Raw genomic sequence first — 24,362 nt, forward strand, 5'->3', positions numbered from 1 at the left:
CTACAAAACAGCAAGCTGTTGTGACTCGCTGCAGAAGACCCTGCAAAGGAAGAGCTGCAGACAGGAAGCCTGGGGCACATGCCAAAGGATAAACTTTTGCTTTCAGACAGGTATGTGACTAGGCAAAAAAAGTCCTACACAAGCACTTCTGCCCTCATTAACAGTTGCAGGTCAAAGACAAGCAGAAATCGAAGCCTACAAATCAGACCATGCTGTGCTAGGTGCTGTATAAACACTGAACAAAAAAAAAAAAAACAAAACCACTGCTAAACGGATATCTAAGCTACCATCACGTGGAGAAAAACCACCTCTATATCTGTGTGATCACTGGTCCCAGAGATCTTAACTCTCACAGCAGGTTCTTGCTATATCACACCCAAAGAAATACAGAGCTCTACTGCAAACATGCATTAAAATCTACACCACGCCCGTTCTTAATGCTTTCTTTGTCCACTATAGTTCATTACTCACTACAGTTCAGAAGATTGAAAAGGAAATTGAAAGGTCACTCAGATACGTGAGCTATTTCTGTCCCAAATATGCCAATAATTTGACTCAGTAGCAAGAATCAAAGAGCAAAACTTCCTGGAAACATGTTTTCCCTCAAATTCTTGTCTGTAAATATTTAACCCCCTTTATATTTTTGTAGCTACAGTTACTGACATAAGCTTGATATTTATTGATTTATAAAATTACATGTATGAAAGGACTAAAAACTAATACTTTCTTTGCCAATGGCTACCCTCTCCAGTTTCCAGCTCTTTTCCTTCATTTTCAAGTCTTAACACTGCCTCACCTCTGTTTCATTTCTTTCATTCCTTCCTAAGATATTTACCACACCTCCTTACCCTCTGCACACATTCTAGCTCACGCTTGGCACGCAAGAAGGAGCCTTCCCTCTCCCACAGTTCCTCGTGTGATTTCCTCAGTTGAACTCATTAGCAATGTCTCCAGGACTTCCCATGATTGGAAAAAAATCGCCCTTGGGCCGACAGGAGTGAGTTTGCAAGGTTTTGAGGGCAGTTACTTTGTGCATTTCGCGGAGGTGCTGTGCTCTGCAGCAGCAGCAGGGATGCAGGGAGGCTTGTGCGGGCACAGCAGCCCTGAGCAGGGCTGGGCAGGGCCGCACTGCAGAGCTCAGCACACAGGGGAACTGCACATGGACAGTGGGGGCTGTGCTCCTTCGTGCAAGGGACTAGCACCACCCTGGACATACCTGCAAAAGGCCTCCCTAAACAACCACAAAGGGGAACAAAGCAATCTCCCGCTCCGGGAAAAACAGCAAACTCTCCCATGCCAGATGAGCTTTCAGACAGTGTGCAGTTTTTGTGGTAGGGAGAGCTGTTGGGGGGCACAGATGGAGGAGAGATGGGAATGGGGTGTTGGGGTTTTATTTTGTAATCTTTTTTTACCTGTTCCCGGTTTAGCCATGCCTCCTTAAGAGACAGAACCTACACAAGCCTAAAGCATACACCCCCTCCTTGGCTGAGATCATGAGCTGATACTAAAAGTATCTTTCAGAGCTTGATATTAGGCAAAAGCATTCCTGCAGCATGGAACGTGGGGTGCTACAATGGCGGTGCAGGGTAAATTACTGAGAGCAGTGGGACAAAGAAACGCACACATTTGCTACAAAACACCTCCAGCCATTTTGAACACTGATCTTGTCCATCAGAGTTTAAACAACCTTTTTGTTGTTGTTGTTTTTGCTTAAACTGTGTACATTGTGGCAGCACCTCAAGGACTGTAGTAACTCTGTAAACACAAATGAGATTATTACAAAGAAAATCTGTCTCTTCTCAATGTCTTAAAATTTATCTAGCCTTTCCTTGCATTTTATCCCCCAGAGCAGCTGTTCCTCTTTTGATTATGGACAAAGATGAAAACACTGCTTTGTTGCGTCCTTGTAACTGGGCCCAGTGGGATTCTTAGGGAACATGAGCCTGCTCCCAAACACACTTATCAGGAGGTTTCAGTCTTGTGGTTTTGTCTTCTAGTAAGAGCAGTATTAAAATTTTAGAGCCATATCATAACTGAGCAACTCCACCATTAATCCCACCATCATCAAACAGAATCTTCCCCCTTAGACAAAGCACTCTCAGTGTCAGTCTCCTTCACAAGCAGATACTTAAAAGAGTTCAGTCTGTTGACTGGCTGTGCTTAAGGGGCCACACTAAGTTTGGAAGCACCTGCAAATGACAGTATTTTGCAGTTAAAGCTTCCTACAAGACCACCTTGTCTCACTGAACGTGAGAACTACAAGCCCTCACCTGCTAAGCAGAGTGCACAAACCATCACAGGTAACTTACAGCACCAAACAGAAAACAACAGGCCCAAGAGCACCCAGACACAAGTCTTCCAGGAAGGACTAGTGGTTCCTGAACACAGACAGGAAGGGCAGTTTCTTACTACACATTTCTTCAGTGCATGATGTGAGGCAAACCCCTTGGGCCCTGAGGTAAGCACCTCCCCACTTCTGTTTCTTTCATCAGAAAGACAGAATCTATCCTCTAGAGACCCAAAGGGGAATCGCCCCATGTCACTGCCACAGGCCTTCCGAACTAAAGCAAGAGATAAAGTATCAACACACTGGTCACAAGTGAGTGCTGTGTCAAGTACTTCATACCCCACGCAAACAGAAGACACCACAGAGAACACTTTATGGGTGCATTTATCACACTCCTGCATCCAGTCTGCCAAACGCCATGGTGGGCTGGAATACATTCTTATGTTAAAGACCAAAGTGCAAAGGTCATAAGTAAGAGTAAAACAGAAGGAGAAGTAACTGAGCTGAGCATAGAGAACCATGGTTTTTACCACCTATACACACAGAGACATCAGATCCACTACCCAAGCAACATTCCATGCACCTCCTGTCTTATCTCTAAATGAACATTAAGAAAATCAGGGCAATAGCCTGATACACTCAAGATGAGCAAAATCACAGCCCACTGCAGACAGGACAGAAAGAAAACAAAGAGAAATTGTGTACCAAAGCAAAACACAGCAGAAGAACATCTGCTGCTTTTACCAGGAATACCATATGGCCAATATTTGAGGTAAGGAGAATGAGTTCATTCATATTTAAAAGCAAAAGTAATAGGTCATTCCTTCCAAGTTAAGAGGAAAAATGCCTGTTCCCCTTTCCCTGTTACAGACACAGCATTCCCAGTCCAGATATAGCCTTCCAAGGAACTGGTACTGTCAGTATTCTGGCCCAGACTGTCAAACTCAAGGCACTTTCTATGTCAAGATGCCAGAAAGAGGAGGATGAGAATGTTTATGTAGGAGTTTTGCTTAGTCCTAACATAAGTCTGGTTTATCCACAGCCAAGTCAGAGCTGCAACACTGAAAGACCAGTTTTGTCACCAGCAGATTACAGTTAGCACTCTGGAGCTCTGCAGCATTTGGCAGCAGTAAGCATGGTTAGCACAGTACATCTCAACCACTATGGTGAAGCCATCTTCAGTTCCTGAAAGAACTGCTCAGAACTGCAACCAACACAGCTGGTTCCAGTCAGAGCATCCAGAAACATGTCTTTCCTCAACAAATGTGAGGGCAGGAGCATGGCAGCAATGTTTCTAACATCTTGCAGAACACTTGCCTGCCAGCTGAGAAAGCTTCTACTTCTGCAGTGCTACACACGCATGGATCTGCCATGCAGCAAACTTACAAGGCAAGAGGGACAATCTTAATGCATTCTCATTGTCTCATGAAAAAACCCAAACCAGATCAATAAGGTCTTTTCCTATTTGAACACCTGTTGGTGGGTACCATTTAGCTCTGAAAGTAGCTAAGACCCCTGACACTATCAAAGGCCCTCAACAGCTGCCAAGATAGAGCACACAAGTTAATTCACCTCTGTAAGAGTCCCTCCTTCCTAACAAGATCTTGCCATATTTGCTGGTTCTTCATTCTTCCCAAGCCTGAATCCACACTTGCTTTCTGGAATTCAAGTATTCAGTCTGTCAATTGAGTTTCTGTTGCCAGAGACAGATAGCAAAAAGGATTAGAAGGACTTCATTGCAGTGCTGAGCAGTCTAAGCCACAAAGAGAACACAGTATAAAAGTCTAGTCTGACAATCAAGTGCCAGGAGTAAATAAAATGAAAAATGACAGGCCAGATTAACTAGTGCCAGCATTACTTCCCAGATCCATTCACATCACATGTCCCAGCCTCCCCTCACCACCTCTTTAAAACACTCAGGTGTGAATCCAAGTATATTATTGCCCTGACCCATACATCTCACCTTGTATTTGCTCTCTGCCTACAAAAGAATATTCAGGGAGGAATCCAGAGATGAACATTCTTATATGCAGAGTAATCCATAAGTGTCTCCAGCAGAGCCAGCATTTGTTTTCAGGAAGACACAAAGGCAATGTCCCAGATACCTGGTGAACAGCTCTTGTGTGGGGCTCAAGTCCACTGCTGACACAGCAAAGGCTTCCTCAGCCTCCTCCCAAGCAGTAGGTGGAAAAAGCAATGCAGCACAGAAGAGACCCAGACAGCAAGTATCTGGCTTTACAGCCCCACAGCCAGAAAGTGCCAGAGGCAAAAGGAGATGACATATCAGAATTATACTTACTGCTAAGTACTTCCTGAGAAAGTTGTCTAGAAGTCTCATCTTAGGACCAGTTTTATCTTTTAAGCTTATGAAAGCCAGCTTTTGATGATGAATTTGTAGAACAAAGTGTCATTTTCTAACATGTTTTGCCTTCATCATTTACTGATGATCCTACGATAAAAGGATACATTTCACACCAAAGTGCAGCAGAAAAAGTGCACTCGTGTGGTGTAGAAACCTAGGAAAGTTGAAAGGTGAATGCAGGCTTCTGAACCTAAAGCCTTCTGCAACTCAGGCTTCTGCACACAGTTTATGTTATTATTATATAAGTTTTTCTCTGTCACCAGAAGCAACTCACAACCAATTTGTCCCAAGATCTCTAGTCTCCATTTCTCCCAAGTGAGAAGGAGGACTACTGCCCATAAAAGCATCTCATAATTAAATGCATTTTCAGACACAGGGCAATCAATAGTCTGGGAAATCAGAAAGGTTGTACCACAGTTTTAGCAAATCAGAAAGCCTTTAGCAAGCCAAAGGCTACAGGGAGAGATCTAAAATAGACTTCCATAACAAATACTCCTAGGCTTTTTTTTGTCTAGTATCATTCACTCTGCTTGTGGCTAACAGCAGTCAAACCATAACAGACTTGCTATAGTTTCCAGAAAAGGTGGATTTTGTGGTGACAACTAAAATCCATTGTTTTTCTGTGTGAAACTTGGGATAATTTGTCTATTTAGGATCACCTGAAACCAGACGGTGATCCCTTTGCGTGTGGAAGTCTAAGAAGAAAAGGTCAGAGCAGACCAGCAGTTGTGTGTGTCACCTCAGCAGAAGCATACAGGACTGCAGAAAATGGCAGGGCTGAAGTTACTCTGCACGTGGCACCGGCCCTCTGCCAAGGATAAGGAGGTCAAGGGGACAAGGCCAATACACCACAGGTCAGACAAAAGACTTTTACATTGTCTTTTCCCAAGTTCATTCTCAGCTCTGTAGTGCCAACATTAAACTTCATTACAAGAGCCATAATTACTTCTACCTTATAAGCCAAGCTTTGCCTCAAAACTCTCACTTTGATCTGTGTATTTGTCACCTACCCAATAATTAAAGGACTTTTTTCCCCTGCAAATTAAAAGAAGCTTCAGGTATAAGCAATGCCACCCAGCTGCTCTGCCAAGGTCTGAACTTTAGATACTGGACAACTAGGTTGCTCATCACCTCATGTAGCACAGAGAAGAAAAGTGGCAGTATAGCCAAGCCTTCAAATTTGGAAGGACCAGATGTATTCTGTGGGATACCAAAAAAACCACACCTTTGTCAATGAGCACACTATGATCTGAAAAGTAAAGTAACATTTTACCCTCCAAACTTTTTCATAATCTTACACAAACAAATACAGAGAAACTTCTGCAAAGATAGCAATTTCCAGTTGACCAAGTCCCTTTACGTAGTCTGCTCATGAGGTTTTAAGAAACCCCAGAACAACGGGACTTTTTGTTTTGGAACACCAAGTATTTCAGCTTTCCTGCCCAGTGAAGTCTGGTGAGGAGACACTCCTGTTTGGTGCAAAAGGAGGTAAGGTCTAGCTCAGAGCTATGCTCTGAGCAGAAGGAAATCAGCAGCAGCACCTTAATGTTTTTCCTCCCCGCGGCTGCCCATGCCCTGCACGCCTGCAAGGTCACCTCCTCCCCGTGCGCCTAGTGTGGCTGGCACAACCCTACACCAGCTTGGCAACCTTACAGCCTTACACATTGGGAAAACCACAACATAATGAAGTCACACACAGGCATGCAGCAGCCACATGTTACACCCTACTGCACTGGAAAGAGCCATTAATTGTGGAAGCATACAATTTTTACTCAATGAGCTTTTGCTTATGTACTTCAGCTATTTTAGCTATTCTTCCAGAAGACATCAAATAAGACCATCTTTTGCTACAGAGTTACCTACAGAACACAGACAAGTTATTCAAGTACAAGGCTCACTCCAGCAATCTTCATCATAGAAAGGCCCAGGAGAATGAATGGGACTTAAGTTTTAATACCAATAAAAAGCAAACTGGATTAAATTTACCTAAAACTTATTTTGCCAAACATTACCTAAAGGCAAAAACCTACAGCTAAATGATAATTCTTCCTCACAGGAAGCTAATGAACTCACTGCATTCCAAGAACTAGCTCCTGGACACTAGGAGACTGGTGGATTGCTGCAAGGTTTGTCTTCCCAAATGTAGTCATATCACTAACATCTTCAGAGCAAGGTCACATAAAAGAAACAGACTGTTTCAGTTTTAGTTAGTTACATTATTATGTGCCTTTTTTCTCCCTTACCTTCCTCCATCGCACATCACTGGCCTTTGACTGGGATTTGTGCTCTCATTTGGAAGCACTGCCTAGCACACTGTACATTACACCTTGATTACAGACAGATATATACTGAGGAAACTGACCTACCCTCAAAAATTGCACACATAGAGGTGTGCAAAAACCCACAAGTGATCAAAACAAGCTCATCTAATTTACTGTGCCATTTCCTGCAGGTTCTTTGCAAGGCAGGAAGCTTGCAGAGAAGCCAGGCAGCAGCTATACAACACTCATGGCACTATACAAAACTTGCATTAATACTGTATATACTAATCAACATCTCTAACCTCACAGGTATTTTTCTTGAGACACCAACAGGGCCTCACCTCCAGAGCTATCAGTCCCTGTTCTCATAGGCAGTGCAAGCCAAACAGCTTTTTCAGTATCCAATTCCTGGCTAGCAGGCACAGTCTCACTCCTCAAAGCATTCCACACACTCTGGGTGCAACATTCTTGCTGTACTTCCCTTGGCCAAAAGGGGAGAGGATCCCTGCAATAGTGTTTCCAACACCAGGTGAGGAGGGTATAACAGCACTCACCTTTCATGGGGCTACTCTGAAGTAACTCTACTGAACTCATGGGATAATCTCAGTATACTAAAGTATTAAGCCAGCTTCAAAAAGCTTCCTTCAAATATCTCACTGTCCTCCTGAACCTCACCTACATTCAAAATCTTTTTTTTTTTCAATTTAAAAAACAGGCTGCCTTCTATACTTAGATGGAATTCTACCATCATCACATGTGACATTTTTGGCTCCATAGCCAAGAAGAAGTCAACAACAAAAAAGACTAAAGTAATTGTGAGTCCTAGAGGAAAAAAATGTGTAGATAAAATTAACTGATTTTACATTTAATATTGATCTTTGTGGCATGGAAGACCAAAAGAAACCCTCTGTTAGTGTATCTATCCTATAAAATTCACCACTTATGGGGATTAAACAAATTGAAGAGTCTGTGTGTGCTGTTGAAAGGGAAGAAAGTGTTGCCTTTAACTTCTCTGAGCACCCTGACAGTGCCTGGCTGTATCCTCAGAGTTTAGGATACACACAAGCCCTTGTTAAGATACAGCATTGTGTTTTCTAAGCTGAATATCTCTCAACAGCTCCAACTACTACCTTAAGTAGAAAGAGGGTGCAAAATTTCCCTATGTACTGGGAGACTGTTAAACAAATGGTATAAAAACCCCCAAAATCAATGTCGGCATAAAACCCACAAAATCAATGTATGCTTGACACAGAAGGAGTCAGTTATGCAGTAATTAAATGCACAATGCAAGAGGACTATAAAATACCAGCTTGCTTTAGCAAGTACAGTCGCTTGACACCAAGTAAATCAGACAATAAAAATAAATCTTATCACCTATCTCAAATTCAGCAAGGCTTGTCTGGAACAATGCCTGGAAAGCCTGCAGCAAGCACATCACTCTGTAAGATGCCCAGCTGGAGAGGGTGGAAAACACTGGGCACAGGTAGCTATGTCTACCAAGCTAACAGAGATCAACTTATTTGTTTCAAATCACAAAAGATGAGCAGGATGTTGAAAAGTGATAGAATATTAATAACTAAGTCCAGTCCAGGGCACTCATTTGCAGGAAATCCCTGCAAATGCAAATCAAGGGTAAAGAAAAGGTAAAATCAACACCACATACATCTTCCAGGTTTTATTTTCAGGTTGTAAAAGCAATCACTCTGAAAATGAGCATTTCCTGGGATTTAACAGTTGTTGGGTTAATAGCACTAGCAAAGGAAGTTACACCCAGCCCATAATTTTACCCACATAAAATCTACCATGTCTGGTCATGATGTCTCTTCTGGATATTGTCAGCAGAATCACCTTCAAAAAACAACATTGTTTAGAAGTGCTGATAAACCCCTTCCCACAGCTAAAGTTTCCATGCAGGAAAGGAGCCAGGCTGGATTACTTTGAAATGTACACCCTGCATCTGTGCATAGTCACTGGCAGAAAGCACTCCAAGTCAGTCACCTCAGCTGAGCATCTTCTGAGGGAGCCTTTCTCCCTCTGCCCCACTACCTTTCCACACATGTTTTTAGCTCAACTTACCTAATATTCTATGTCTACATAGGCAAAAATTTGGCAGTTTGCAAAGAAATCAGATTTTTACATCATCACTGCAGGACTTCTCCAATTCTGCATTAAGGAAAAACACTCCACCAAAATGAAACATGAGAGCATAGCACCAATATGCTCACACTAGCTGTGCACACATAAGCAATCTCTGTCTTCTAGGGAAGATCTTGAACTTGTCTAATCCTTCCATCCCTCTGTCCTGTACTGATACCAAAAATGGTCTCAAACCGTCCTGTGGAGGAAACAGCCCCTAGTGAAAGACTGCAAACTCCCTCACAAATTCACCAGAAGGCCAGACCAGCCAGAGCCAGGACAGATTATCCATGGAGGATTGCCACCATTGATCCTCAGAGAGCCCACTATCACTAACAGCACTGCTGTATTAGCAGACCTGCTTTTAGCAGCACAAGGATGAGCTTCTCATCAGCTTCTTACTGCCAAGGAAAAGCTAAAGAGGCTAACTCCAAACACTTCTTCCTCCTTCTTGATCTGCATGACATTTTTAACAGCTCTGTCTGATGCAAGCATTTCACATGAGACATAAACATGTTTTCACCACTGTCCTTTCCCCATTGTCACAAATAAGATGTGGTGAAGAGGCACTTATATACTGTGTTACATCACAGGCAGAGTCATATTGCACTATATACTTAGGTTTCAAGCTTCTCTCTGATGCTGTGCAGATTATGTTTAGACTGAAAGCAGATTACTGGCACAAACCAAAACATTATCTAGGCTGCACACACATTCACTCTAGAACACTTACAGAGCTCTTTGGACTAGGGATCAGAAGTTAGTCTCTTAAGGAATCCTTAAAAGCATCTGCGAAACAAGACTTGTTTGCTTTAGCCAAGAAGAGACAGAAGGAAAAATACCTTCTAAATTTGAGTTACATGTCCCCAACATGTAGCAAAAAATGCCACTGCATTCAATCCAACGTGTCTTGCATCAACAAAGAGTTGGGATTTTTTACTTAACGAGTAAAAAAATAAACACATACACACAGCCATCAAGATATACATTAAAATGAAATGTACAAATACCACCCAAGGGCATCCAAAAAAATCTCCGAATATTTAAGTAAACATTCCTAATGAGGCCTTCTTAAAACTTGAAACTTTGCACTCGAGGTAGCAGTTACAGAAAACAAGGACATCAGGCAGGCACAGAAAAAAGAGAAGTAGCAAAGGAGCTTAATACCTTATCAATGCTAGAGGGTTCTGAGGGGAAGAGGGCGTAGTCAGAAGAATTATCCCTATCTTGATTAGCATCAGAACAAAGGCCCACATTAGTTTGTCTGCACTAGGACTCCCTTAGAGTGCTGGATAATAACCTGCTTGAAAGCATTAAAGGGATTACCTCCCCACTTCACCCCCCTGAAATCTACACCCCTTCTCTAAAGGGGGATAAAAGGATGAGGTCCAAATAACAGCTTTATAATTTAATTCTCTGAAAGACATATCTGGGTAGCTTTTTCCAACTAAAACATCAAATATACAATACACAAGTACAATCCTTCTGTGATAAGTTTTCAAAGGTAACATCTGGGAGCAGGTAGGGGAAAAAATAAAATCAAAACAAAACCCATTTTTTGTTCAAGAGAAAAGGTCACATAGCACAGGTGACTTATGACACATGCTTAACTCTGGAAGGCAGGAAGGACTTCAGTAGTTTCTTCAGCAAAACCAGAAAGTGGTACCAGAGTGGAGAATACAAGGAAAAAAACCCCACACCTTGTGGTATCTGAACTACACAAAAATCAGGTTAACAGTGGAGTAAAGAAAAATGCTAAGGCATGACTACAAAGGAGTCAGAACCTAAGAACATTTTAGAATACTTCCTGTTTCAAAAGCTAGAGATGCTAACACAAGTGGCTGTCTCACTGCAGGATGAGAACATAGAAGGCAACACATTCTGCCTTCAATTTACAGAAGAGTCACGGCATTTGGACAAAATGCAGGTTTTAAAAGCAAAAACTCATGAAAAACAAAGTAACAGCACCAGCTTTCATCTTACCTGGTATTGACACAGGCTGGCAACAACGGTTGTCAAATTAGCCAGATTAAACTGATGATTCAGCGACGACAGGTTGATTCACACACCTAGAACTGCACAAAAAAAAGCAGGTATTAGCCCTGTGAGTACAAAGAATGGCACTCTGTCATATAAAAGAGCAGGAGGCTTGAGGGGTAGAAGTAGTTCTATTATGTTTTTAGGACACAGGCACACAGCTATGCTTCTGATACAGACATTACTCAAAAAAAATCAGATCTGAGTCTGAGATGTACTGCACAAGTTACTCAAAATTAAAGAATATGCAAACTATCCTCACACATTCCATTTAAAAATCTCAAGGTAAGAAGAGAACAGTTTCAAGTGTAGCAGAACATTAACAAAAAAAAATTTCAGCAGCACTCAAGTTTATTTGATGGGGTTTTTTTTCAGCAGGACAGAAACCTCCCAAGTTACCCAAAATACACATACTAAAACTACATCAAGTCCAGCCATCAGATACACACATGCACTTTCAGTGATTGCAAATACTGCATACTTCCCAGATAAGCATAACAGAAATTTATTTCTATAGTGCCAAAATTCACAGGTATGTTTCGTTGTCTCATCACTGTATACACTCTTTTTATTCAGCACTACTACTAAAAATTCCAATACTTAAAAAGATGGCTATTAATAAGGCAAACCCTCTCCACTTCGGGAAGCACAACAACAAACTGAGAACTGGGAAAACTGGTCATCCAAGTGAGAGCAAAAGCTATGCAGCTGAAAGGAATTTTTGTCTAGCCTGCTTAAATATCTCCTTTGTTGCTAAACATTTCATTGTCACATTTAAATGTCAACTTTTAAGTCACAGAATTGTGCAAGGTCTGCAAGACAGGAAAACCACAAAGAGACCTGAGATGAAAGTTCTCACAGCTAATGAAATGAAAAGTAAACCTAGCAAAGTGCTCTTCACATCTCTGATATGCTTACGAAAAGACACAAACCCTGATCTTACAACCTTGCTCCCCCATACCCATGAAATTCTTTTTAATTAATCTCTGTTAGCAAGTTTGTATGGTTTTGTAGTCTACTCATATACCAGGGCAAAGCTTGCAGTGAGTCTCCAGCATGCTTTTGCTGCACATCACAGAATGAGTCCGCAGCATTTCACGATCACGCAGCTCTTTGCAATAGTGCTTTAGCTTATAAAGACAGACTACTCGATTTTCCTTAGGGAAAACAGGACCCTCCCTTTCCTGAAGCAAGCAGCATGCCCTTTTTGGACTTTGAAAAGAGTGAGGGGCCCTCAGAGAGAAGGTGGCTTTAAAGCTTTCAGGATGATCGCACATATGGCCACTGGCTGGCCCGTGGCATATGCGGCAGCAGATGGAGAAGTGAAGCTTTCATACCCTCTGAGCAATGCTCTGCAATTTTGACACTTCTCTTGAAAAGCAGATATGTCAATCACCCTCCCAGGCTGGTGTTTTGGCACAGAAGAGATTCTCCTCAGTCTGTGTATCAGATAAAGGATAACCCATACAGGGTATTTTAGAGGCAGTTTCTGTCTTCGCTTTCAAATATAATGAATCCATAGACAGCAGAGAATGATAACTGGTTGTTGTCTTCACTGAACATCAGCTGGCTTTTGGCTCATTAGAGAGCCACACATACCCAGTATGCACTTTCCTTTAAAGGAGGGGTGGGGGGAGGTGTTTTAATTAACATTAGAGCACCTTACTGGGTCTCACAAATAAAATGCCTTTTGAGAGTGGTCAGCACAAATGGGCTCCAATACCCAAAGGGGATTCTAACACATCCTCTCATAAAACTGTATTAGTGGGGACTGCTCTAATATATTGTGCTTGAAGATTTTTAAGAAGTTATTTACAGAGAAAAGAAAACCCAAAAAGCATAAATATGTTGAAGATATTCAAGCATTTCACTAACCTGTAGGCTTAACACTACACATACAGCTCCTTTCAAAGCAAGCAGCCTTTAACATCATTCTCAAGCTCACTCACAGCAATTGAGGAGTTGGGAAGGGTGTTGTTTGGTTTTGGTTTGCTTACTAATTTTTTAAAGACCAATTAATCAGCAGGGTTTCCCTCTTAAAACTTATGTACCCCTAAAGGTCCTGCAGAAAGAGACCTAATATACCAACATAACTTCTTTTCTATCTTCATTCCCAAACAGGCTGCAAACTTGGTTTTGATCAGAAATTCTTGCAATTCCCACTCATTTTATTACAAAATCCCATTAAATCAATGCAAGGGAAAAAAAGGAACTGCACTGAAGTATAGCAATATTATAAACTGTAAGGAAAATTAGTTGAGGAAAAATGTAAATGGCTTTGAAGTTTTCCAAATGGTCCTGGCACTTTTGAAGTGTAAGCTAAGGGAGCTATGAACAGAGACACGGCATTGAAGCTGGCTCATTTCTGAGCATGAGGTTAAAATGGTGCACATTTCAGCCTTGCAAAGTTCAATTGCCTACCAGGAAGTTACTCCTATGGCAAGTAAGAATTAAACACTGTAAGAATTAAAGCCATTCTATTCTGTAGCACAAATATGACATGGTGTTTTATTTACCACATGAAAGTGATTCCAGCAGCCAATTTCCCATGACTCTGCTCAACCAGCTCCAAAAGCTGTACTTTGCCTTGTTACAAGGTTACCACAGCAGTGATGACCAACCCATTCCACTCAACACTCACTTATACCAGGAAGGCAATTTACAGCTGGTGGGCTGGTGGCCACGCTAGCAGCTCCCCTCAGGGAATCGCCAGAGTGACATGAGACACAGAGATCCCTTGTGCTGCAGACAAAGCTCCACTTTTGGAGCCTGCCCACCGTTCAACACACACGGAAAGAGAAACTGGGGGGACAGCTGAGACAGTGGGAAAGCAGTAGGGGTTTTACACCTCCAACTCCTGGTCCTGCAACTCTTCAATGTGAGCTTCCTTAAAAAACTGCCTTGGATTACTATACACAAATATTTAAAACAAATAAATAAGCAAGCAAACAACAGGCCAGGCTTTCACTGGTCTCTTATTAGCATCACTATGCTTAGTCTGAAAACAGACTGTGCAGACTGCATCATGTAGTAAGCCATGTGAGAGCATTAAGCTTCCTGTGAGAGAGCAGTAGCTGCCACTGCTCAATAACAAAACAGCCAACATATGAATAGCAGATGAAAACTTTTCTTGTACATACAAAAGCTCACTTCCTGACATTTATAGGAAGTACTTCTAGTGATTAAAGTTAAAATCAATTCTTGCAGCTGCATAAACAAGACTTCTAGCAGAGTCAGGGAAAATACCGTCTACATTAACTACAGACTAGCAAAGCCACATGAATTACACAGATGGGCTTAAAAAGACAAAGTGTGCTTCACTGAAGTAATCTACCTGCTCCCAACTACAACACTCTGTGCTGGAGGTTAAACTGTTACATCTGAAATAATTCTACTTGTAACCAGAGTAACTTAATGACAAGAGAGTAAACATGTATGATGGCATTTCTAGGACATGACACTTGTCATGACAACTAGACATAATTATAGACTAGTGTATTTTGGCAAAAGAAATCTACTGTAAGTAATACCACAATACCTTTGCTATATATGGGTTAATTTTTCCCTTTCCCTGTTCTAGGAAAAGTCTTCATGTTTATATTTACATATTCCTAAAGCAGAATTCAATCCCTGCTGCCCCTCCTCCCTCCTTCCCAGTCTTTCAGGCAAACAGGTTGTGGGACCAACCCTGCCAGTGAAAGATGCCTCTCCCAGCTAAGCCTCATCAGCTGGGATCAGCTGGTTACAGCAGCCAACAAGTGGCTCAGAGGGCAGAGGAGCTGCAAGGAGTCCTTGTGCCAAGCAGAGTGCACAAAAGGACATAGTTCAGGAAACTTTGGAGCAAGGCTTCCAAGCTACTGTCCTTTCATGCAGTTACTCACAGATAATAGGCTTCTCTGGAAGTATCTCACGCGAGCAAAAAGAGATGTAACCTTCAAAAGGGAAAAAACATACAGCAGCAGTGGCCTGACACAGACCCTGAGTGCAGCATCCAGCCTTCCTGGACTGACAGAGGCCAGCAGCTTACATCTGTTTGCTCACAAAAGCAGAACAAGCAAGAGCCGTATTTGGGCAGTACAGCAGTAGGCGGCTGTGGTGTGAGACAGTACACCGATAAAAAGCAGAACTGACGCAACAGGAACAGTCACAGAAACCCAAATCTATGGTTAGGACGTTGCACAGCTGAGGTTAAGGCCATGGCAGGCTGCTCTCACTGAGAGTTGAAACAATTCTCGAGGCAGGAGCAAAGCAGCAGAATACAACCCTGACCCCAAGAGAGAATAAATTCCACCAAAACCCCTGTGCTGCAGGCAGGATGCACACCTAGTGACTCCAGTTGCCATTACTTGCTGACTGCCCAGGCAGCTCTGCTCAAGCAGCCATTTCAATCCACCTTCACACACTGCACTAAATATAAACTGCTGATAACTGTGTGGAAACTGTTCCAGCAGAGACACGGAGCACTGCACAACTCAAGGGCATTGGTTCCTCCTCAAAATCTGCAGGTGGTCAATTTGCATGACAAGCAGAGAGAAGGGGACAGAGCAAAGTCTCTGCTACATTTGTGGTTGGGAAATTTCTGTCTTGAGATTAGTACTTTCCCAGACCCATACTTTAGAGAGTAATCTGCCTTTAAAGAGGATATGGGGGCACCTGGGTTTTGCCAGTAACTTGTCTAAGAGGAGGTTATGGCTCCCTTATCATGTGTTACTTCACTCTACAGTGACCTTCAATTTTAAAATCTAGTTAGATTAAGTTGCAGATCTTTCAAGCACATCCTTCACCCAGCGGCCCTTAAAGAAACATTCTTTCCTACTGTCAGATGGTACTGTCTTTTCTAGTGATCCATAAAACACTCATTTAAATAACAGGACAAGCCAACGTAAGAGGGAAGATGAAATTGCAAACAAGAAAAAGAAAACTAGTTCTTTCTCAAAGTTTTGCTTAGAGAATTACTACCAGAAACAACATGAAAGTTACAAAGACAAAAGTATGATCTGTAAAGCTGCCAGTGCCACAACTGGCCATCAGATTACATTACTAGAAAGAATTATTCTCTCTTCATGAAAATACACCCCCCAAAAAGCATGTCATGAAAAGAAGAAAAGGAGGCAGACTCACAGAGATTTATGGCAGACACCTGAAGAGGGGGATGAAATCAACGATAAACTACAGACACCATAGAGAGCACCGATCCTTAGAGCACTGGCATTTAATATGTAAATTCCTTCTCTGCTTCGGAATTTTGCCTCCCTTTGATGTACACAGACAAGTTCAAACTAGAGATGAGAACTGGGAGAGTTCCCTTTCTCCATTATCTCAAGATTTTTTCTTGTCTAAGCAACAGTTAAGTGCTTTAACTACATCACTTATGCATCTGTTCAGAAGGGAAAAGAAAAAAAAATCACTAGAAAGAGAAGTATAACAAATATTATTAAAGGAGAGAGTCAGTGTTTTCCCAGCTCTGATGCAGATGTAAGCAGCTAGCTGGTGCCCAACAGCTATAGCGCAGCCTAGGAGAAGAGAAAGACAGGCTGATAACAGAGATACTCTGGAAAAGATCCAGATGTCTTGAGCCTAGTCCTACTGCATGAAAAATTAGAGGTTAAACACCTCCTCTTAAGAACTTTTCTTGCTATTGTTCTGACCACGACTCTTCTGAACAAGCTGCATTGCTCCAGAAACCTCAGGAATTACGGTGACAATAGATTCCTGCCAAGAGAAGCACCATTACATAATAGCTTTTATGGGAACACGCACAAAAAGCCACTAGGAAGTGCAGACAAGTGCAAGATCCTCTCTGCCCATCGGCTCAGTTTAGCTCTTAACTACTTCAGAATTTTTTTAATTTATATATTTACTTCCTCTCATTCCCTTTCACTCAACAAAATCTGTGTTACTGTAACTACACTGAGATCATGTCTATTCCCCACAATAACATAACCCCTTTGAGAATACGCCCACTTGAAACTACTGTATTTGCATTAATCTGTTTAAAAGAACACTTCAAAGCTAAAAAACTGTATGACTATTTCCATCAGTATATTAGAAAGAAGAACAATTGATTATGGTATTTTTTCATCCTTTACCCAATTTTAGGGATACTTAGAACAATTATTGCATGTCCGTTCTAAGAAGCCTAGCACGGCTATTTTTGAGTTCCAGGTCTTCCACGGGGGATTTACCATAGATTTGTTACACGCACAAGTAGAAGCTCAGCCTAAGCACTGCACACGTGTAAAGGCAGCTGCTACGGAAGCTCTGACCTCTGGGCAGTGTTAAAGCACCACAAAGAAGAAAGCAAGATGAAAACCTAACAAACAAAGTTTCTCACGTTGAATTGTCCGCAGCAGTGCCTCCACTACCACCTTCATCTCAGACACCACTTTCCCTGTGTTTCCCCATGCACCTAAAAGCTCTGCGAAAGGAAAACGCGAAGACCGCGGCGAACGCTTATCCGCTGTTACTTAGGGGTTTTAAACCCTAGAGGTTCACCCCGCACCAAGCGAATCCTCACGCCCGAAGACACACACACTTCAAGATCGCTGACCTCAGAGAGAGCCCAGCTCCGCCGCCACCACCGACCACCCGCCGCTGTGACACGAGGGAGCCGCAGGTACCACAGGTGACATTATGTAAGGGAGGCGGCCGGGCAGCCGGCCGGGGAAGGGCTCCCGCCGCAGCCCCGAGCACCGCCAGCTCCGTGCGGGGCCGCACCCGGGCAGGGCTCCCCCCGCGGGCCACCGGGGGAGCGCCGCCGACACCTTCCGGCTCCCGGCTCCCGGCCCCCGCCCAGCACACGCTCCCCGCTCCCCGGCGGCGGGCCCGGCTCGGCGCCCCGCCGCAACCAGCCCGCTGCCCCCGCCCCGCGCCCCGGCGGCCCCTGGGCTGCGCGCCCTCCCCCCGCGGCACCGGCGGGCGCTCACCGTGCGGTGCTCGCCCGGCGGGCGGGCTCGGCGGGCGGGCTGGGGCGGCGGTGCCGCTGGCGCTGCAGGTCGGCGGCCGCACGCCCCGGCCGCCCCGGCGTCTCGCCCGCCCAACGCCCCGGCCGCCGCCGCGCGCCAGGCCCCGCCCCGCCCCGCGAGCTGGGCCCGGCGGCGCGCGGGGCGGGGCGGGGCGGGGCAGCCCTTAAAGGAGCCGCTCGAGGAGGCGCGGCCGGAGGGGGGCGCTGCGGCGCGGCCCGCGGGGGGCGGAGCGCGGCCGGAGCGCCGCCCCGCCCCGCCGCAACCAGCGACGGCCGCTGTTGGGAGCCGGCGGGGTTCGTGTGGGCTCGTCGCCTCTCCGCGGGGCGGCGTGCGGCTGCACGGACACGTGGCGCTCGCTCTCGGCACGGCACCGGGGAACAACGGCTGTGAGCGGAGCTGGAGCCTCCTAATGCCTTCTGCGGATCCGTGCCGGAGGAGAAGCGGCTCCGCAGCAGCAGCAACAGCAGGGGAGAGCGGTGTTGCACAGCCCCGGCCGTCTCCTTGCGCTGCCGGGCGCCGGGGCAGCGCACGGTGAGCGTGTCCCTTGCCCTTGTCGCGGCTGCGGAGCCACCCCAGAGCTCGGGCAGTGCGGAGACTCAGCCATGGGCACGCTCCTGCCAACTCGCCACAGCGGCAGGAAGCCATGGCAATGCTCCTGCACAGGCGCCCTGCCGCCAGCCCGTTCCTCGGCCCTTCCCACAGCTCCCGGGCTGCTGGCACACCCTCGGCACTCGGCTGGGGACAGCCCGCGGGAGCACAGGGCTCGGCTGGGCCCGGCCTGCGGTGCGGCACCAGCGCTGCCACACTGCTGGCTGCGAGCTCCAAGGCTGCGCTGGTGCAGGAGGCCACACTCGCGCTCGCAGGGGTGCCGTGCACACACGCGTAGGGGATGCTCACACCTGGCCACCTCCTCCCTCTCCATCTGCTTTTTACGGCTGCTCCCAAGACTACACTCCTGTATCCAAACGTGCCTTCAGGAAGGATTCCTTGCTTTGCTTTCCTTTCTCTTGCTTGAACTAACACCTACTTTCTATGGATCTGCTACATTATTCATATTTTGCTGTGGAGAGTGAGCTGTTCTTCCTCTTATGTGGGGAAGGAACCATTCTACTGGAAAGGTAGAGGAAGGGAAGTTTACCTATTTTTCTGCAATAGTACGGTGATCATTCATAGTAAAAGCCCATAACAGGTTATAGCTCACCAATCATTTACCATTATTTCATCAGATGTAGGAAATAAATATGATAGATCACAAAACATTGCTTATAAATACTCCCCTTGTAAGCACTTCAACACCAAAAAGCAGGAAAAAACTACATCATCATCTGGAAAACATGCCTAAAGGCAGGAAGGAAGAGTGGGAGCTAGAGCTGCACGCAAACCTGCTGATTCACACAGCTGTTCTTTTTGTCACATCTCAGATGCAAAGGTGGAAGGCATGGAATGAAAATACTGGTCTGTGTTTTGCTGTGCTTTGATCAATTAGTGCAGCTGTCCTGAGTCTGAAGGAAAAGTTCAGAAACCTTTGTACCTCTGAAATAAAAGAGCTGTGAGGAGGCTGCCGCAGTACTCCCTCTGCTCATGGCATTAGTGCACAGAGAAAGGTGCAATTCCTGGCAGATTCTCACTAAAATTACTTCTCACTAGGAGCTGATTCATCACATTTTTAGCTTCAACCGGTTCAACTTTTTGAACGTTTAGAGATCCTTTTATTTCTGTGCTATACTTTGTTTCTGTAATTTTCATTCATACATATTTCTCTTTATAACTGTATCAAGCCATAATAAAACCACTAAATTCTTCCTTTGAGGCCTCAGATACACTAATTTGGCTGTGCTTATTTTTTTGTTTATCACAGAATCACAGAAATCAGCATTCACAGACCATCTTAAATGTCCAAAGTATCACACAGACATTAACTAATGCCTTTTACATTGAATTTGCCACACTGCATTAGATCACCGGTTGGTCTAATCCAACATCCTGTTACCAGCAATAGCCAACTGCCAGTGCCTCAGAGGAGCTAAATGCCACCAACTGCCCCCAGAACAGTTACAGCCTTCTTCCAGGCAAATGCCTGTGACCAGCTGGTTCCAATCTTCTCAGGCTCCAGGTTCTGAAGAAGGAGGTGAGACATTTTCTCCTTATTACATGTGTCAAAAAAGAAAAGGAAGGTTGGGAGCTGCTACCATCAGAGCACCTCTCCCCAGGGCACAAAGCTTATGGTCTCAACCCAGGTATTTTGGCACAACTTTCCTAATGTTCATTTTCCAGTTGCTTGAATGGAGATGAAAATAAATAATTCATTGAAACACTTCATTTTCAGTAATAGAAATTTTAAAGCATAAAAGCTGCCAAACTCCACCAGAAGGTCAAAGCATGCTTAGTTTGTGTGGCCCCATCTGATTAAATAATTAATTTCTTATCCAGTGGTTATGGATGTTGCTTTTACTCCACAGAAGAGTTTTACTGTCACATAAGTCTTAGTCCATCAATACACTCCTTTCTGGCAGGGACACAGATGGGATTTGGTCAGACTTACTAGCACAGGGCTGGGGAAAAGGGCAGCCCATACATTGGGGCAGTGAGACAGCCCACATCACATTTTGCCCTGGTTCTTTTGGCAAACCTGCAGCAGTGGAAGCTGGCCCAGAGAGGACATGTTTTACAACAATATAAAACATTTCTCATAGTGATGCAAATGCATACTGTTCTGCATGCCTTCATAGACCCCACAGGGACAGTGGCTGCCCTCCAGATCCAGATCTGCCACTGGATTAATCAAATAAAACAAACATATTTTTAATCCCAGACTTGAAATTTGTATCCTGCCATTCAAACTTGAAAAGCCTTTCACAACCTTGTGAAAACAAATGTTACTTCTTACCCTCCTGCACACATCTGCCCATTCCTTCCCTCCCATGACGGACTTCTGTAGTAGGTTGACTCTGGCTGGGTTCCAGGCACCCACCAAACCCCTCTGTCACTCCCCTCTGCAGCTGGACAGGAAAGAGAAAATATAACAAAGGGTTCATGAGTTGCAATAAGGACCAGGAGAGATCACTCATCAAATACCAGAACGGACAAAAACAGGATAGAATTAGAGATATTAACTGAATTTATTAGTAAAAAAAAAAAAATAGAGCAGGATGCTAAGAAGTAAAGTAAAACCTTTGAAACACCTTCCCTCCACCCATTCCTCCTTCTTGACCTCTACTTCCTCCCCCAGCAGCACAGGAGGACGGGGAATGAGGGCTATGGTCAGTTTATCACCCATGGCTTCTCACACTGCACAGGGAGAGGAACCCTTCCCCTGTTTCACTGTGGGTCCCTCCCACAGCAGACAGTTCTCCATGAATTTCTCCAGCCTGAGTCCATCTCACAAACAGCTCTCTCTGAACTGCCACAACCTGAGTCCATCCCACTGACCTCAGTCCTGCTCTAACTGCTGCAGTGTGGGTCACTCTTCCACGGGGTGCAGGCCTTCAAGGACAGGCATTACCACCACTCCTAGCTGGTGTTTAGCCTTGATTAGAGGCACATCCATCTGTGGAGCCACCAGGGATTGGCTCTGCTGAACATGAAGGAAGCTTCTAGCAGCTTCTCACAGCAGCCACCCCTGTGGCCCTCCCCACTGCTGCCAAAGCTTGGCCAAGGAAACCCAAAATTTAAAAAATTATTCAACTCTGTTCAGGTGCCACATACCTAACATGGCTCCAATTTCAAGGTAAATTCACTTCTGAGAGAAGCCACTGATAAAATATGATTTCTGATGGTAGTGCTCTGCTAGAAAGGGTCTCACGACAGTCTAAGCACTATCAGAGGAGAAAAAATATAATCTAACTTCAGGCTGTCACACAATCTATCCTTGGCCAGGAGCCTTGGTAATGTTACCATGCTGTGTGACCTCCTTCTCCGCAGCACTGTGTGCCCAGCAGACAAAGAGGGAGTGCTGCACCTGCTCCATGCCATTTGTTCTCTCCTCCACATCGATGCCCAGCAAACCAAAAGACTAAGACACCTTCACTCTAAGGATAGGCTGCTGCAGACACATTGAGCTCTCAGCTCAGTCATCCAAGACTTTTTGGGTCCAGAGAACTCTCTCACAAACCCTTTTTTCTCAGAGAGAGCTCTTATTGCTAAGATGCAGGAGAGCTACTCACATTTTTCTGTTTCCATCAACCCCCCACATCCAGATTCCAGTGGGAAAGCAGGTAGCTGGCATCACACCAGAGATGCCTTTTGTTTCTTGGATCTACCAGCATGCCAGGCCTCATTCTAGCAAACAGCATCTCCCACTTGGGCATACATGGCAGCCACATACACTCTTGTTCCTCCTTTGCTTCTTGCTGGGAACACCTCTGTGACCTATTGGCAACTTGTTTGAAATGGGATTTGTGCAGGAGTAAATCAGTTTTTAAGTGCTGTCAAAATCCTCACAGTCCATTAGCCTCCTGTAGATTACACCTCTGTTGTTTTGCTTTCATTTTTTTCCCCACTTCCTTTTGCACACATCTCCTGGCCTGCTAGCCCTCAGTTACACTTCCAGTATCATACACTGGAACCCATGCACATTTTTTGTGTTTAGCAGGGCATTATTAATACTTAGAGTAGATGTAAATAGAGCAGCTCATCTCCAAAAGACTATTAAAGCAACATGGGAAAAACAAGAATAAAAGAGTAATCTTGGCACACCATCCACCCTTTTGCCTTGTTAGGGCACTTGAGTTCACAGTCTGCTGATGAAGAACAGGTAAGGCTAAACCTGGCTATAAGCACCATCCTTGCCATGACATTTCCTTTCTTGGAGTACCACAAACACGCACCGCATTAAGAGATTTTTTTTTTATTCCTGAAATGCAGCATATAGTTGTGGAGCAGTCATCAGGGCTGTCATGCTGTCATGGGAGCAAGAAGCTCCAGCTCACACCCTGGAGTTTATAGGGATTTGGGTCTTGAAGCTGCACTACTTTCTTCTGTACATATAGGCCTGTACCAGAGAAGCTCAAAAAAAAAAAAAATCTCCTGGAAACTACCCAGAGCTTTTCTCTCTGAGGGAAACAAATGAGGCCTTAATTAATTTTCTTTCAAATACAGCAAATTGACTTCTGCTCCAGTTGTGCTAGTTTCAAGCCACACAGCACAATGGTATTAATTCCACTTCACTTAAGGGCTAAATGTTCAGAGCAAGGAAAAGGGAGTTTCCTGTAGGTCTTGCTACAGTTGAAGTCAACAACCAAACCACCCTGATTTTCATAGGAGTTGTTTCTTCAGAGTCTGCATTTCTGAGGGTGACTGTGACATGTCCCTGGGTTAGCACAGCAAAATGCAGGATACATGAAAGGCACTGGCTGAGCAAATTGCCTGGTCCTTTGCATATTTTTAAAGGTCTGCCACATCCTGCCTCAAATTTCATTTTACAGGCTCAAAGATAGAACCACTTTTAGTGCCCTGTCCTAAGGCTAGCTTACTGGTTCACTGATCATCCTAACTAGCCCTGCTGTCTCAAACTCACTTTAATCTTTTTTAACACCAGAATCTTGCCTCCAGGATTTCCCAACATTGGAATAATACACAGTGTTCTGCACAGGGTCTCCTCAGTACCTTGCAAACCAGTGGTGTCCTCCCTTGCTATCAGAGACACTTTGCCCAATAAACCAGAAGATCACATTTGCCTTCTTAGTATTTGCTTCCTTTGGGTACAATCAGCACCCATGCCATGTCCAGAGAATGACACTCAAAACCCAGCAGAACAATTTGCCTGGACACAGTGCCACTCTACAGCAGCCATCCTGCACAGGTATCTCACTGTGGTGTTCTTCAGGGCCATGGACCTGTACTGGCACCATCTTGTGAATTTCATCCCTGAGAGTTAGAAGAAAAAAAAATGTACAACAAAACCCAAATCACTGAGTACAGCGAGCCTGTTAGTTCAAGGAGAGAAACTGCAGGATCTGACCTATATACACATGTATAGGAAGCACCAATTCTACAAAACTGCTATGGTAAATTATCCATCATCCCACCCTCTTTAGCATGTTCAATGATACAGTAGCTGCATCACTGCTTATGTGCTACAGTAAAGAGGTAAAGGGGATCTAAGATGATAAAGGACAAAACCTCCTTCACCATAAAATCCTGTAAGCAATTTAAGTTACCTTCCAACCATCTTAAATTCCTCCCGCTGCCAAGTTTATCTAATGTACTTGTTATTCAGTTTCATTATCACATTGACTATGCACTGCTTAGGGAAGGTGCTATTATTCCTCTTCACAGATGGAAGAGGGTGGTACAGATCCCATAGATACCAACTT

The 24,362-nt window shown here is 44.4% G+C and overlaps 1 protein-coding gene across 3 annotated transcripts in view; it reads right to left on the bottom strand.

The window, feature by feature from the left end:
• The window catches only part of SUSD6 (sushi domain containing 6), a 73,477-nt gene extending 55,355 nt beyond the window's left edge, over positions 1-18,122 (bottom strand). For 2 of the 3 annotated variants that reach the window (XM_059473529.1, XM_059473527.1), the window contains exons 1-2: positions 18,010-18,122; positions 11,030-11,121 (exon numbers count right to left, since the gene is read on the bottom strand). The gene's annotated coding sequence lies outside the window, so the exon portion shown is untranslated. Of the gene's footprint in view, positions 1-11,029; positions 11,122-17,633; positions 17,814-18,009 lie in introns of those variants that run through there. The other variant, XM_059473528.1, reaches the window with a different exon arrangement.
• Between the last annotated feature and the right edge of the window lie 6,240 nt (positions 18,123-24,362).

This window comes from Ammospiza nelsoni, chromosome 6, assembly GCF_027579445.1.
Source record: "Ammospiza nelsoni isolate bAmmNel1 chromosome 6, bAmmNel1.pri, whole genome shotgun sequence".
NCBI lineage: Eukaryota > Metazoa > Chordata > Aves > Passeriformes > Passerellidae > Ammospiza > Ammospiza nelsoni.